The sequence below is a fragment of the Tenrec ecaudatus genome, chromosome 4 (assembly GCF_050624435.1).
Source record: "Tenrec ecaudatus isolate mTenEca1 chromosome 4, mTenEca1.hap1, whole genome shotgun sequence".
Taxonomy (NCBI): Eukaryota; Metazoa; Chordata; class Mammalia; order Afrosoricida; family Tenrecidae; genus Tenrec; species Tenrec ecaudatus.
Window position 1 is genome coordinate 186,830,095 of NC_134533.1, and position 17,278 is coordinate 186,847,372.

The window sequence follows — 17,278 nt, forward strand, 5'->3', positions numbered from 1 at the left end:
GTGCCCATGTTCTGTGGCAGCTTAAGCAGAAACAAAGCTTAGGGTATTTTGTAAAACGCATCGTATATCCTCAAGTATAAGCTGACCTGAATATCAGCTGAGGGACCTAATTTTACCACAAAAACTGTATTTAAAATGTGCTGAAAAACTCAGCTTATACACGAGTAGATGTCAGCCCTATTAAACTCCCCAGGGACTGCGACACCCCCCCACCCGTGTGCTAGAGGACTGACCAGTCACGTTCATTGCCCCTTTTAGCCCAGAGCCCTCTCCTTGCAAGGACAGAATTACCATGCCAGACCATGGCACTTGCCAGAAACGTGTTTTCTGTTCTTTGGGTGTGCAGAGTAAGCCCGGATGGCAACTTGCCCGAAAGTGATTTAAGAGCCTTTGGTAAGGAGCATGTTTCATTTGACAGGACCAGAGAGAACGTTTTAAATTTAATTTTATTAAGGTGAACTGTGTTCCTGTGTTAGAAAGCTCAGGTTGATTCTCACATACCTGAACCACTTCCTTCCAACATGCTTGCTCGCTCTTCTGTGGGCACGCAGTCTCGATGGGCTGCGAAGGACTTGCCGCTCTGCAGAAAGATAAAGGAAACTGGAGACCAGGCACACCTTTCGCACAGCGAATCGCAGATGCTCACACCATTCTCCATTGTCAGTGGCAGGACTCTTTGTTTCCTTTGCCAAAGGGGCCTTTGTGTTTCTCCGAATGAGCCGGCTCTCCCCCATCTGTTGGAAATTCAAGAGGAATTCATGGAAAGAAGGAGTATGCATGGTTCCCAGTAAGGTTAGAGGTGAGTTCCAGACATGCAGTCACAGTCTCCATCTGCTCCTTTCTGCACTGGTGCTGCAGTCATTCCTGGGAGACAGAACAGGAAATGCCTGTCTGAAAGCTGGCTTCTGAGTTACCTGCCCTGAGAGCCAAGGCCCTGTGCCTTGGTTGGCCTTTCCTCCCTTGGCTCTGCCCTAATTTTACTGGGAGACTTTGAGAGTGTTTCTTATGGGGTTTCTTAAGGGATTGCTCCTGAAAAGTTTAAGGCAACTTTATAAAGATTCATATATTCTAACAAATGAACATAAATTAGAATAAAACCAGAAGGCAAAGAACAATAAGGGAGGCCTTACCGACGAGCTAGAGAATAGAATAAAGTACAAGATGCATAACACTATTTATTCAATAAGGTTTATGCATGGCTGATAAGTTCCAGGAACTCTGAAAGACAGTGGTTTTCAAACTTAAGGGCAACACAAGAATATATGGGATATGAGACCAACTTAATGAGTCATCACCATTTTTCAAGGGCTATTTTAAGAAGAGAAATGCCATGGCGAGTATTAGAAGATATTGCACAAAGTAACAGTATTAGTTTATTAAACATGTGCTTCAAATATTCACGTGTTCTCTGGGTGAGGATGTAAAATGTCTTACAGTGACAGTGGTAACGTTCGAAAATCACCCGAAAGTATACATGGAAAGTATACATGGGAAAGGTCTACTCTGTCCAAAGAGTCCTGTGAGTTGGAATCTTGACAGAAATGGATTTGGTTTGGTTAAGGGATACACAAATTTAGAGTTGCTTTTTCTGAAAGCCTATGGGGAGAAGGGAACCAATTAGTTACACAATTTTTAGTACTTGGCTCCTACAACTATCAGCTAGCGGAAAATTTCTGCTAATCTTCACAGAGATTGAAAAACAAAGTTAGTAATACACTAACCAAACACACTGCAGAAATTCTTGTCAACTTCAGGCCATTTGTTTTAGCGTTTTCTCATCTGCCGAGAATGATTGACAGCATGCCTTGAGAGTTTGTATTTATCCTGTTATTGTAGCTCCCATTATGCATATCTATGTCCTTAAGAGTGCAAAGAAGGAAACTCACATTTGATTTTTAAATGTATTTACTGAAACAAAATACACATACAGGAAATTATACAAATTACTTACAAGGTTAATAATAAACTCAAGAGACTATGCTGTAAAATGGAACGCTAACAAGAAGCAGAAGTTTCCCTTGTCCTCTCTCCTAGTCTCTCCACAAAAACAATCACTATCCTGACTTCGAAAACTGTAGAGGAATTGTTCTTCCTTTTGAACCTCCAATAATAGGTTCAAGTAGACTGTCCTTTCTTATCTCGATTTTTCTCAGTAGCATGTTTTGGAGATATCTTTGTTATATGGCATTGCCTTGTGTGCATATATTCATATTTAAACTTCTTATCTATTCTATTGAGGGTGAACATTTTAATTGTTTCCTTCTTTGGATTATTATGACAAGTAAAAGAGCCCATGGATCTGCGTGTCTGTGCGCAAGTTGTTTATGAAAAACATATGTAGACAGTTCTGATAGGTTTGAGTGTGGAATTGCTCATTGATAACACACATGTCTGTCCAGTTTTAGTAAACACTGTAGAACAATCTTCCAAAGTGATTACACACCCACCAACAGTGTGAGTTCCAGGCTCTCCATACTGTCTGAAACACTAATTATTGGTAATATTTTAAATTGTATCCATTCCAGTAGATCTGGTAGACTGAGGGACTTAGTGAGGACATGGCACAGCTCAGTCCTCTGTGCTCATAATTATGGGACTGGAAAGCCAACTCCAGTGGGGGAAGACCCTCATGGTTTTGAGATAGAAATCAATCTTCATACACATGCTCATGACTGAACACAGTCCCTCCAATAAGCCCCCATACAGGAACTGTCATAAAGGAGCAACCATAAAAGATGAGTCATTCCTGCGTCTGGCTGTTCACTATGCCTGAAGGTTATCTGTAGATTGGAGCAATCAGGTTCTTTGTTGTTGGTTTTTATTTTTTTAATCATTTTATTGGGGGCTCATACAACTCTTATCACGATCCATACATACATTCATTGTGTCTAGCACATCTGTACATTGGTTGCCCTCATCAATCTCAAAACATTTGCTTTCTACTTGAGCCCTTGGTATCAGCTCCTCATTTTCCCCTCTCTCCCTGCCCCCCCTCATGAACCCTTGATAATTTATAAATTATTATTATTTTGTCATGTCTTACACTGTCCGACATCGCCCTTCACCCACTTTTCTGCTGTCCACCCCCCAGGGAGGGGGTTATATGTAGATCATTGTGATTGGTTCCCGCTTTCTACTCCACCCTCCCTCCACTCTCCCGGTTTCGCCACTCAAGTTCTAAAGCCAACCCCACTGTCTCTTGCTGATACTGATCATAGATTGCCCCTCTGGGGAGGACTCGGGGGTGTTTGAGGTCAGTTAGCACCAGATCAACACACTGTGTCTGTCATTTCATTGCCTGTTTATTGTGTTACCTATTTATAATATTACCCATTGACTATGTAATACGTTCGCTGTATTGTGTGTATGCCTTTTGAAAGATTCGTAAACCCCACAATTATATATACCCATTGGAAAATACATTCTCTCTTTTGGTCCTGACATAAGGACAATGATCCCTGTGCCCCACTATCAATCTGTCTGTATCATTTTCCAAAGTTGCTCCTAATGACCCATTCGACTGTTGGAGGCTGGTACCCTGACAGGTAGATACATAGAGACAGCTCATTCTGTTTTAAATTGGTATTGCCCTGAGGAGTAATGAAATTGAATACTTTTTCCATACACTTCTCTTTAAATATTCTCTTATATATTATATATGGTTTGTCATTTTTCTATTGAGTTGTGTTTCTTTTTTCTTATTGGTTTGATGGTGTCTTGAATACAGTCTGGATATAATTTACTTATCAGTCGTGTGTTGGAAATATCATTTCCCACTTTTCACTCTTAAAATTGTGTCTTTGGGTAAACAGAGTTTCCTAACGTTAATGTAATATAATTATGTGTATTTTCCTTTACTGTTAGTGTTCTTGTAGCCTATTTAAGAAAACTTATTTATTATCAATTTTATTAGTACTTATCGATGCACCTTGATTGCATGCTTGATCAATTTCAGGCTGAAGACACTCATATAATTCTTCAATATCTTCATCACTAGCTTTAGTGGTTGTTCTGCAAATTTAAATAATAGTTGTATTAACAAAACTCCCTTGTGGATATATAGTTATCATTCTATTTTACACAACATTGTACTTGAATAGATGGATCTTGGGATGTGCTTTTGACAATGAGTGTAAGGCTCTGCTGTGTTTCCTAACACAGTAAATCATGCAACTGTCCAATTTAAAATGGCACGACCAGTCCATTGCAGCCCATTAATACCTAGTATATCGATCATTAGGTAACTCACTTCATTTTTAATGACTTCAAATTTTCCTAGATTCTTATTTTCACATTCCACTTATTAAGGGATGCTTGCAGCTGTTTCTCTTCATTTTCTATCATGCCCCATCAGTAAATGCAGATCCTGATAGGTTTGCTTCATCCACAACATTATGGTCAACTCTACTTCAGGGACGCAGTTCTCAATTCATAATCTGTGTGCCTTAAAACAGGCGGGGTTCAATCTGCGGATGATGTTCTGCTGCACTCCGTGAGGTTTTCAATGGCAAATCCTTCAGACATGGACAGCCTATTCCGTCTAACTGTTCTGAGTCTGGAAATTCTGCCAACACCTGTTCACTCTGGTGACCCTGGTGCTAATATTGTTAATACTCGTAATTCCTTATTATAAAATAGACTTACAGTATGATATATAACAGGATGAGTCCTGTAAAATTTTCCATTTTTAATGCTGCTTTGATTTTTCTTGACCCATTGCTTTTCCACATAAATTTTAAAAACAGGTAGTAACTTGCATCTCACACACACACACACACACACACAAGTGTGTTTTATGGAATAACATTGGGGGGTGGAATTAGCCTGGGTAGATGGACTAGAGAAACAAATTCATTGACACTGATATGTGTATAAGAAAGAGCTTTATATAAAGAGTAATTGTGCATTAAGAAAGCATCCCAACCCAGTCCAGATCAAGTCCATAAGTCCAGTATTAGCCCATATGTCTATAATCTATAAAGTCCTCTTCAGACTCATAAAACACATGCAATGACACTGAACACAGAAAGATCACAGGCCAATGAGCGAGAAGTCTTGTGGATCCAGTGGTGTTATAAGAATCTCAGCACTGGTAGGGGTCTCCACATGCCTCCTCCAGCTCAGGGTACTAACATAGGTCCATGTGTCTTGTCAGCTGCAACGTCTCCCAGGGACTTAATTTGTGTCCTGACACCGGTGAGCTATTTATCTCCTCAGCGCCTCCAAATGAGGTCATCAAGCTACAACCTGATTGACAGGCTAAACTCCACCCCTTCACTCTTAATCCTCTCAGATTGACAACAGATTATGTAACTACCACAGGGGCGCACGGCTGACCTCCTTTGGCTACACAAGGGGTAAGGAGACTCCAATTTCCTATCTGCCCTAGGATGCCTCTCATGAGACCAAGGTCCACATGCCTCCCACCCTCCATTCCTCTTTATCCTATTCTGTCATCTGCCAATCCTTCCTTCCATGGCACCCTCCTTCTCTGCTGCAGTTGATCATTAATTGGAATAGCCTCGCAGAACTCACAGAGAATACTCCTGACTACAGGATTTATTAGTGAAATCAACAGGTAACGAACTGTTAAGGATACAGTTTTTTTGTTGTTGTTGTTTCCAATGCCTCTTCTCAGCCATGATGACAGCTATGTCTCTCTGAAGTCCACCACTCAACCGTGTAGTCCCTTGGCCTCTGCTTTTTTCCTCTGGCTTTATTATAGATAAATGTCCAAAGGGCACCGTGCTCTGCACACCAGCAGCTTCCTGACCAAAGACACGGAACTTTACCCATGTGATGTTCCAGGAAGCCCTGACCCACAGTTTTTACCATAGCTACTCTGCCACCTGGTCTGTGTCAGTGACCTGGGTAAAGTTATACTCTTAATTTGTTTATAGATTCATTTGTGCTCTTCTCACTCATGATTGTCAAAGACTATAGTTTTATCACTTCAAATTTTCAATCTTTTTTCCTTATTGTAGTGCCTAGGAAGTCTAGTATGATGTTGAGGAGAGGGGAATATTGAAGGTACATTTAATCATTTCTTCTGTCAATATTCAATGTTCCTTTCAACATAAGTGATTAGTGCTTAACTCACTGTCACTGAGCGCACTCCCATCCACGGTGATGCAGTAGAACAGGGTAGAACGGCCCCTGTGGGGTTCTGAGACGGTCACTATTTGCAGAGTGCAGCCCAAGTAAGATAAGCTATGAGGTTTTTATAATTACCTTTTATCAACTTGAAAAGGTTCTCTTGCAATTCTGTCTTTCTAAGAGCTTTCATCACGAATAGATGTTGAATGTTAGCAAATACTTTGACTGCAACCATTGACCCAGTCAGACGCTTTCCCACCCGGTTTCTATTGTTACTGCTAGATGCCATCAAGCCCGTGCTGGTGTCTCATAGTGGTTTTGATTTGCATTTCCTGAAGGATTAATTATTGTGCATTTTTTCATGTGTCTGCTTGCATCCACGTGTTTTAGCCACTTTTAAATTGGGATGTCTATTTCCTGCTTATTTAATTTAGCTTTCTTGGTCAGTCTCTCCCCATCCTCACGTAGTTTTCTCACACACATGCTCTTCTTAATATCTACTCAGCCTAATGCTTGAGCGGGAGCTTTTGTAGTTGTCTCTTGGTACAGTTCTCTGCATCCTGAACTCTCCTTGTGAACTCTAGCTGTCTCAGCGTCTCCAGACTCCCAGTGCCATCTATCTCCTCAACTCAGGATGTCGACTGGATCCTGGCTTAGATTTCCTCTTTTCTGCCCTGTGACTTGGGAACTCTCTCCAGATAGTCAGTTGGTACAGACATAAGGCTCAGTTTGTTGGTTTATTTTATCTCGGGTTTCACTGTCCTTGGTTTACTGATATCTAATATCTAGGAAAGTGTTTAATATCTTTTGTCCAGTTTTTCAGCATTTTCTGGTGGAAGTATAAACCTATTTTAATTGAAAATAGAATCCCAGACCATGTTCATGTGTCAAAGAACTTTTAACGGAATATAAAAATTTGGTTGGAAGTTATTACCTTCCAACATATCATCATGAGTTATGATTTTATTTCCACTGAAAAATCACTGCTCAGTCTTTTTCTTTCTCCTTTTAAGAGGCAATGCTTTTTCTCTCTGACAGATTTAAAACTTTTTCTCTTTGACTTGGGTTATTACAGTTTGACTACGATATGTTATAGCTAACTTCCCTTGTATTTATCCCACTCGGAACTCGTGAATCTATGGATTGATGCCTTTAATTAATGTAGAGACCTTCTTGGACAAAACCTATTGAAATAGTGCTTTAATATTCATCATTTTCCTATTTTCTCCAGATGAAACTCCAAAGTTTGTTTGGTCTTTTATCTCTTTCTTATTTGAATCTTGTATTTTTTCTATATTTTACATCTCTATGTTTTAATTCCCATATTTTGTATTGACATATATTCCCCATCTTAGATATTCTCTAATGTTATATCAGATCTTCTATTAAAGCAATATTTTACATTCTTAATACTAGTTAATATATTTAAATTTTTATCCATTCTTTTAGTGAGATTGACATTATTTTGTAAATGTTAACCAGAGTTATTTTAAAATCTATATATAATAACTCTAATATCTGGATCACCTATTATAGCTTTCTGTTAACAATTTATCTTAGCTTATGGTTATCTTTTACATTTTCTTCTGTGCTACATGATTTCTCATTAAGCATTAACCATTTTGTGTGAAAAAATATATATATGTGCTATCTTGAGTCTTTGGTGTTATTTACCTCCAGAGCGAATTTAGCTTTTCTTTCTAGCAGGCAGTTAGAAGAGAGGAAGATAACAGAATAAGTCAATGGCTGAGCTAGTTAGAACCTAGATTTTAGGTGAGGATTGTTCTAGTTGTGGGTAAGCCTACATCCAACAATTTTAAGTGAAATTCTGTGGTACCAAATTATTCTTTGGGCCCGTGTGCTAAGAACTAGAACACCTGACCCTGAAAGATCACACTCATTGTGCCAGGCACTCTTGTAGGCACTTTGGAGATTTTAGTATTTCATTTCTCAGTGTAATGCTCATGAAAACTCTATGAGCTAGGTACTGTTAGTACTGCCACTTTACCACCGGAGAAGCGGAGGCACACAAAGTGGTTGCTTGTGCTCTGCCTTCCTGAGCTGAGCCCGGAGTCCTCTCGCAGCATAGCTCAGGACGTGAGTGCAGGTGGCCTCCGTCTCTCTCTCGCAGCATAGCTCAGGACGTGAGTGCAGGTGCCTCCGTCTCTCGCAGCATAGCTCAGGACGTGAGTGCAGGTGCCTCCGTGGGCGCCTTCTTTTCCTTCCAGGGAGATTCACTACTTTCTGTTTGGAGCATAGTGCCCGGCGCCTCCTGCATGTGTTCAATAGGTGTTATTTCCCATTTATTTTAGAAAATGATATAGAATAGAATTTAGATCAGTAGGTAAAGATCACCAGTTTAGCAACTAATTGTTGATCTTTTTCGTTTATTTGCTCTTTTAAGTCACACCGCATGCGCGTCTTTGTTACTAAATCCTCATACACAAATAGCCATGTTCGTTTGTAGCAGATAATTTCTAAGAAGAGGAAATGGTGAACTACAGAACGGGAAGTACTCCGGGGCTTTTTGTTTGGCTCGTTTGATGCATATAAGCGGATGGAAGGGACACAGTACGCAGATGAAGAGGAGAAAGTAGTAAGTGCCCAGTAAGAGACGAGGGGGAAGATGTCAAAGTATTCACATGTTTGTTAGCCTGGGTACTTTAGAGAAACAAATCCACAGAAACTCATGTGTAAGAGAGAGTTTTATATAAAGGCTAAGTGCACATCAAGAAAACATCCCAACCCAGTGCTTCCCAAGCCCACAAGTCCAACACCAATCCACAAAGTCCTCCTCCATCTCACAAAACAAACACAATGACGCCAACTGCAGGAGGAAAGTTGAATCAGTGAAAGTGTAAGCATCTCAGCACTGGCAGGGGTCTCCATGCAGCTGCTCCAGCACCCAGGGCTGCATCGGGGTAGGTCCATGCTGCTTCTCCTCAGGGATGTCTTGCAGGAAGTGAGCCTTGCCAGCTGAAGCAGGGAACTGGCTAAGGCAGGCACACCCTGATGGTCTGACCATCATAGAACAAGAAACCAGCGAACTAAAAAGGCGAGGCTCACCAAGCCATTTATCCCTCTGCCCTTCAATTTACCCCACATGTGTTTATCGGCCAGGTTGGCACAATAAACTAACTACCTCAACACTGAAGCAAGTATCAGTGCCAGAGTACTGTAAAAAAGTCTCCAAAGATCCACTAATAGGATGATTTTGTAGTGTTTGTTTTGTTGTTGTTGTTATTGTTGTTATTTACTTTTACAAAGAGAAAATAGAAAACCATGCTTTGTGTGGTTGTTGGTTTTGCTCAGAACTAGCTTTGGGTTGGCAGTTTACCATTGACTTTGTAATGTTTGTTTGGTTTTTTTTTTAAGCCTCCTTTAATTATGTTGTCCCAATTCCAGTTGTGATCCTTTTGGTCAAAAGGATCATTAGAAATTTGTCCCGGAGTGTAATCCTGGCTGACATTCCCTGCTCCTGCAATTGCTCCCGGATGGATAGAACTTGCCCTGCCACGCTTTGTTTGGAGAGCCTCAGCCAGTGGCACCCTCTAAAGTAGTGAATGCCATCCTTGTTCAAAGAAGCTAGGAGGGAGAATAATCTAACCCTACCCAAGAGTGAAGAGTGTAAACTGATCCTGTGCTTCCATAGCTGCTGGAGAAAGAACAGTAAGTGACAGCAGCGTTGAATAGCTTGACTCTTGCCCGGAATAAATTACCTAGCGGAAGAGATGTGTTGAGATGGGGAGTGAGGATTTGATCTCTGCCTTTCAGTTTTCAGTCATTGTCAACCACGAAGTACAAAAGTTGGCTCAGCAAACCTTGGCTTCATCCAGGATGTTTGGGAGGAAGCCAAGAGATTTTGTTTTCTCCTGTAAATCACTCAGCATTGGTCTTTGGCAGGTCTGTTTACTTTGGTGAATAAAGTCAGAGTACTTTGGGAATTTGTTACAGGGTTTTTGAACTGCCAGTTGGGCCCCAACAGTGAGTCATAAAAGCAATTTAGCAGCTTTTGACTAGCTTTTTAAATAAGAATGATATAAAATAATTGAAAGTATTAAGTTACTCAAATAACCATTGAACTAATATAGCAAAAGCATAGAGTAGAATGGAGTAGAAACTATCCAACTGTAACACATAAGTAAGAATATTATTTTATGAAATTCTTATTTAATGAGATATTCATGTTGTGTTGTCCTGTGTTATTGAGTTGATTCTGACTCATAGAAATCCTGTGTACACACACACAAAATGTGGTTCAGTCCTGTGCCATCCGCACCATCACTGCTGTTTTGAGCCCATGGTTGTAACCACTGTGCCAATCTATCGGGTTTAGATTCCTCTTTCCAATGACCCTCCACTTTATGAAGCATCATGTCCTTCTCCGGGAACTGCGCCCTCCTGATGCCATGTCTGAAGTGCATACTATGAAGGGACACCGGTCTGGCTTCCAAGGAATATTCTGGCTATCTTTCTTCCAAGGGAGACCTGTTTGTTCTTCTGGCAATCCATAGTATATTCAATATTCTTCACCAACACTATCATTCAAATGCATCAATTCTTCCCAAGTCTTTCTTATTCATTGTCCAGATTTTGCATGCACATAGGAGTTTGAAAAACCTTGGCTCCAATCAGGTGCACCTTAGTCCTCACAGGGATGTATAGTGCCCAAATATAAACATGCACACACCTTTGCATGTTTGCGAGTATATATATTTGTTACAAGTTAAATGTCCTTTTTGTTGTGGGTCATGGCAAAATAATTATTGTTGGGTGTTATTGATTTTTCCATGGTCATGGCAATATTTTGTACATAGATAATTTTCCAAAATATTGTTTGGAATTAAACAGATCAAATTCGGGGCTTTGGTCTGGGTTAGTAGAGAATGTCTTTATGTTGATATGGATGGTAATTATGTTCTTGCCCATCAATATTCGCAAGTAGAACATACAGCTTCGGAAATCCGTCTTTATTGTGATTGTATAGAGAGAGACTGTGATCATTGTAACTATTTTCAAGTGTCACATAGAAAGCGTGGCAGTGTCCGAAGCCACCATGTCATTGCTATTGCATGCCATTGGGTCAATGCCAACTCGTCGAGGCCCCGGCCCACAGCAGGAGGAAACACAATCTGGTCCTGTGCCATCTTCACAAGCCGTGTGCTTGAGCCCGTTGTTGCAGCCGCTAGAGCAGTGTCCCCACCTTCCTCGTTCCTCATGTGGTGCTGACCCCCCAACCATAACAATATTTTTGTTGCTACTTCATCACTGTCATTTTCCTACTGTTATGAATCGGATGACCCCTGTGAAAGGGTCGTTTGACCCCCACCAAAGGGGTCCCGACCCACAGGTTGAGAACCGCTGCCCTAGATCATTCCATCTCCTTGATAGTCTTTTTTTGTTGCTAACCTTCCACGTCACCAAACAGGAGGTCCCCTTCCAGGGACTAACCTTTCCTAAGGTGTGTGAGGTGAAGGCTCACCATTCTGACTTGAGGGAACCTTCTGGTGTGTTTCTTCCAGAGCACCTGTATTTGTTCTCTGGCAGTCCGTGGGACTTTCGATATTCTGCATCTATTCTCCTGAAGTCACCCTACTCATCACGCATGCATCTGGGGTGATTGGAAATACCCTGGCTTAGATAAGGTGCACTTTAACCTTCAAAATAGCGTCCTTGGTCCTCAAACTTCGAAGAGGCCTTGTGAAGCAGATCTGCCCATTGTGGGACATCATTTGTTGATGTCTTGACTGCTGCTTCCAGGCGCATCCATTGTGAATCCAAGCAAGGTGAAATCGCTGGCAAAGACGGTGTGTGCGTTTCAGCTTGGGTCATGTGGCAGTGGCTGCCTGGGGTGCTATTTCACAAGGATTTCTGGATTGTATGTGGACTCAGCAGTACGGACAGCTGCACGTGATTAGTGATGTCTGAGATGAGCATGGAACAGTAACGTTGACGCCTATTGGGCCTTTTCCATTGGACTCTCTTAGAGACATGAGTGCTTTCTCTGCTCTACAGTGGAAGGCAAGAGACTAGCAGATGGATGTTTCCCAGAGGTAGACTTTCCGCCTACCTCTGCTAACTTTTGTTCTTTTCATGTTACATCTAGTTACATCTAGTGTGGAGACTCCCAAATTTATTTGGCTTACTTCCCCCTCTTCAGAAAATAAATTACTCAGAGCCCTCTAGTCATGAAAACTTTTCTCTACTGTTGCCCATAATCCAAGATAAAGTATAGGCATCTGCATATGCAGCCTTCCCAGATTGTCCCAGCACCTCCCAGGACAGTGGTTCTCAACCTTCCTCATGCTGCGACCCTTTCATACAGTTTCTCGTGTGGTGCTGATCCCCCAACCATACAATTATTTTTGTCGCTACTTCATCACTGTCATTTTGCTACCGTTATGAATCGGGCGACCCCTGTGAAACGGCCATTTGATCCCCAAAGCGGTCGCGACCCACGGGTTGAGAACCGCTGCCCCAAGAGGTGGTGTCATTTGTTTTGGGAAACACTTATTTAGCTGCATTCCTTAGCTAGCCCTTCCTGACTGGTTTATAGAGCTACTCACTTCTATTCCTGCGAAGGCTGTTAACAGTTTTGTTCTCTATTGAAAGAATTATTATAGAGCTCTCTCATTACCTCTCCTGATTCTGCTGCTCAAACTTTGGAGTGGGATCAGAGGTCATGGGCGCCATTCAGAATAGCTCAGAGCACCATTCAAAAACTGAATGCTTGCACACATTTCGGCAGATTATTTCAGAGGGTTGTAAAGTCCCTAAAGCGTGCACCTAGTTAGTAATCTCTGCTCTAGTTCCTCGTGTTCCCATCTCACCCTCAAGTTTCTATCGGAGTAATATCTTTTCAAGAATGTTACACAATTATAATTTGGATCATATCACGCTCTGCTCAGAACTTTCTATCGCCCATTGCCCTTCAGAACAAAGCCCAGTCCATTTATTCTAGAGTCCCAAATCTTTCAAGCTCTGGCCCGATTCCTACCTTTGTAGCCTCATCACCCACCCACTCTCCACCACTGTCTCCTCCTTGTAGGCCTTTTGTGTCTTTTCTCATACAGGTGTTCCTACCTGAAGATCCTCTTCCTTGTCCCTGCCTATCTGGACCCTTTTCAACCTTCACACCAAATAACCTTCCAATTCTGTGTGTGTATGTGTGTGTGTGTGTGTGTGTGTGTGTGTGTGTGTGTGTGTAAGAGAGAGAGAGAGAGAGGAGAGAGAGAGAGAGAGAGAGAGAGAGAGAGAGAGAGAGAGAGAGAGAGAATGTGCTTGTACACGCAGCATTTAGAATTGAGTAAAACCTTACACAAATTCGTAAAGAGGAGAGAGAGAAAGGATGCCCTCAGGACCTCGGGCAGGCCTCCTGTGGCCTGTCCCTTCCGGGGGGCACAACAGGCCCTGGGGAAAAACAAAAACAAAAAAACCTTACACAAATGTTACACTTCATCCTGGTGAGCAGACATGTTTGTCTCAGATCCCCCAGGACCTGCCTTGTACCCATGAAGGCAGCATCTCACAGTCACGCTACCCAGATTCCTGAGCGAATTGGCCTTTCGTCAACGTTCAATTGTTGGAAGGTTTTGCAATGAGACTGGAGAAAACAGAAGAGAGGGGAAACCAGGGTACTTCTTCTGCACTCTCTGCCTTGGACAGCCTCTCTGTTGGTAACCAGCTCTCTTCTGTGGCTAGCAACTTTGGGGGAGTCCCACCAACATTCACATTCTTCTGGGCAACATTGTTCTCAGAGTTCTCATGTCAACACCTCCTTTTTCCATCTCTATAACGCTGGGGCTTCCTGCCATCCTGAACTACTGGATGCTCCATTCTCCCCTCTTGATGGTGTATCCTTTCATTAACGTCCTCTGTGTTAATAATGCAACTCAAATTTGGTGAACGATTACTGAAGTTTTAAAAACCCATTTTTAAATCCTCAACTATGCAGACATAATTATTTTTAAACTAGAGCAAGAGTAGGCCTATTTCAATTATGTAGCACATAATGACATTGCTTGCGGTGACTCACTGTAGTAAGTCACTGCCATTAAGTAGATTCTGATACATAGTGACCCGATAAGACGGAGAAGAACTGTCCCCGTGACCTTCTGAGACTGGAATTCCATTTTATGTTTCGTTCTAGAAAGATAAGAACTTTATTTTATTTAAGGTTAAAATTTTAGGCTATTGCTCACCTATCTAAATAACTTCAGCTTCTCATCCTCTTTATGGTTATTATTTTATTGAGGGCTCTTATAGTTCTTATCACAATCTAGACATATGTCCATTGGGTCAAGCACATGTGTCCATATGTTGCCATCATCATTTTCAAAACATTTTCTTTCTACTTGAGCTCCTAATTTCTTTACTCCCTCCCTCATGAACCCTTGATAATTTATCTTTTTTTTTTTTTCGTGTCTTATGCTGACCGCTGTCTCCCTTCGTCCACTTTTATGTTGTCCATCCTCCTGGGAGAGGGTTATAGGTTAATCGTTATGATCAGTCGCCACTCTCATGATTGGTCCTGAGGAGAGGGTAACTCTTTAAGGAACTAGAAACCCTAACAGGAGTCCTGGTGGCATCGTGGTCACGCACTGCCACTGTGCAGAAGAAAGGTGAAGCTTTCTACTCCCATATGGAGGTAGCTTCAGAAACCCACAGGGGCGGTTCTATCTCCTACATTAGGGTCAGATCACTATGAGTCAGCCTTAATGATTTAAAACAATAATCATTTATTAGCTCAAGAGTGGGAGGATTGGGTTAGAAGGTCATCCAGTCCCTAGTAGGCTTAGTTTCAGATCTGTGATAAGGCCACTACCCATCTTGGTGTGGTTGTCTTATTTATGTGGTGCTTGGCTGGCCTAGGTCAGTCAAGGTTGCCCAGGGGCAACGTAACTGAAAGGAGCCTGCTCTGTCCCAGGTATCTCACCCCAAAATGCAAGCCCAGGCAGGCTCTTCCAGCGGTCCTTGTAAAACAAAAGAAGAAAACATAAACACAACTCAGTTTCTCCCTCTCAGCATACAGCATGGCGTATCTGCTAGCATGACAATAGTAAAAGCAATCCTGTCGCCCAAATCAAAGTCAAGGGCAAGAAAATAGATTCAAACTCTTTAGGCAGAGGACCTGCAAGCTTGCATGGTACAAGGGCAGGCACAGGGGAGAACAAAGGAATCCATTGAAACCAGTCTGTCTCAGGCTCCATTAAGATTTGATGAGAGAACAAACACTGAAAGTATATGGGTGGATAGATAGATAGATAGATAGATAGATAGATAGATAGATAGATAGATAACCTCAAATTTTACCTTTAATATAATAACTTTTTAATTAACTTTTTGCAATAAAATACACATTATGTGTTTGTTGGTTTGTTCTCAAAAGTTTCATTTGTACATAGTGAACTGTGGGGAAAAATTTTTTCTTTAAGCCAAGTAAAGAGCCATTTATAAATAACATAATAGTAAACCAAGTTAAAGGGACTTTATTTATCTTTTAACCTTCAATTTGCATTAATTGGAAGCCGTTATGGGACTATGTGCCAACCTCACCTCAGGTCAGATGGCTGAACAAAATGAACTGTTTCATGCCCAGAAATAAATATATTCCAAATACAAATATGAATCCATTATAAAACTGATGCTTTTGAAACTACAAAATGACCACACTGTTAATATATTTGTGACCCATTTTTAAAATGTGTAAAGAAGACACATTTAGTGCTAAAGTTGTGCCAGGGAGTGACCCTCATTGCTTTGAATCTTGTGTGAACAAAATTGGGCGGCCCCCTTTGTGCCATGAGCATAGTTCCCTCCCTCTCTAGAGAGACGAATTCCAAATGGACATGATTACACTGGAAGGATCCAGAGCTTGATCTTGCTGCTTGAACTTTCTTTCATCGCTGAGAAATGTAATTGAATTTATTTGCTTGGAGAACTCCAATTTAACTTGCTCTGGGTTTGAGGCACACGATGAAAGAGACGTTATGTGGCTCCATCCTATGGCACCGTTTGGAAAGTTCGGTGACATTGCTTGTCAGTTTCCTTCTTGGCAATTCCATCATTAAAACCTGGGTCTCTTCTCAGTATTCTAGAACAAGGATTTCTGCATGAGATTCCTAGCCAACATGTTCTCTGTTCAACTTTAGGAAAAATTTTTTTTCTGCTTCTTCATTCCTTATCTGGAAATCAGATGAATAATATGTGACTCCATTGATGATTGTGAAGTTTGAATTCAATAAAATAATTAGTCCAACCCAGCTCATAAAGTATCTTAATAAATATTAGGTATAATATACTTAATAAATAGTATTAATAACTAGCTGCGAATTTCTAAGTTGTTAGCTCTGAGTCATGTATAGTCTTCAAAGTTTAAATTAAAATTATTTCCTCAAAATATTTCTCAAGGCCCCATATTGTTTTCATACAGAAGGTATTGTATGGGGAACCCTGGTGGTATAGTGGTTACAAGTTGAGCTGCTAACTTCAAGGTCAGCAGTTCAAAACCACCAGCTCCTACTGAAGAGAAAAATATAGCTTTCTACTCCCATGAAGAGTTAGTCTCAGAAACTCACAGGAGCAGTTCAACCCTGTCCTGTATGATCACTATCAGTCAGCATCAACTCAGCTCCATAGCAGCGAATGAATGAGCAAACTGGTGTATGAGTTTTGGGAGTAGTAGTGCATTTTTAATCGGGATTGTCATAAAGCCTCTACAGTAACAAAGTTAGCTTCTTTCTTAGCTTGTTAATTTAGTCCTTGAGAAGACTTTTAGAATAACCTCCTTTAAAGCTTGGTGTTCAACTTCATACTACCAGAATTTCTAATTGTCCAGTGCATAGTAAGATGATGCGATCACTTTTGTATCAATGACCAAAGTGATTGAAAAATTTTATTGAAATGTTTAAATAGAGCTCCAGAGATTTCTCTACTGTTGTTTTAAAAGGGAAGAAAATTCATAACCAGATGTATGTTTAAAAAATACTTTGCATTTCAACAAAGCAAGTACCCCCTTGTACCTAGGTTAATACCTTCTGAAAGAATATAACACATGTCAATTCTCTTCCTTGCCTTGGGAACAGATAAACCAAATCCCACTGCCATCAAGTCCATTCTGATTCAAGCGACCTTATACGTAGAGATAGAGATTAACTAAGCTATCTGGTCCACTCTGACTGAG

General features: G+C 41.1%; 1 protein-coding gene and 1 non-coding gene across 11 annotated transcripts in view; both read left to right on the forward strand.

Annotated features, from left to right (window-relative positions):
- The window catches only part of THRB (thyroid hormone receptor beta), a 455,296-nt gene that overhangs the window by 172,475 nt on the left and 265,543 nt on the right, over positions 1-17,278 (forward strand). The window lies entirely within an intron of this gene.
- On the forward strand, positions 13,380-13,505 carry LOC142447606 (small nucleolar RNA SNORA64/SNORA10 family). The gene has a single exon (XR_012784276.1). It is a non-coding gene; the product is annotated as a small nucleolar RNA SNORA64/SNORA10 family (small nucleolar RNA).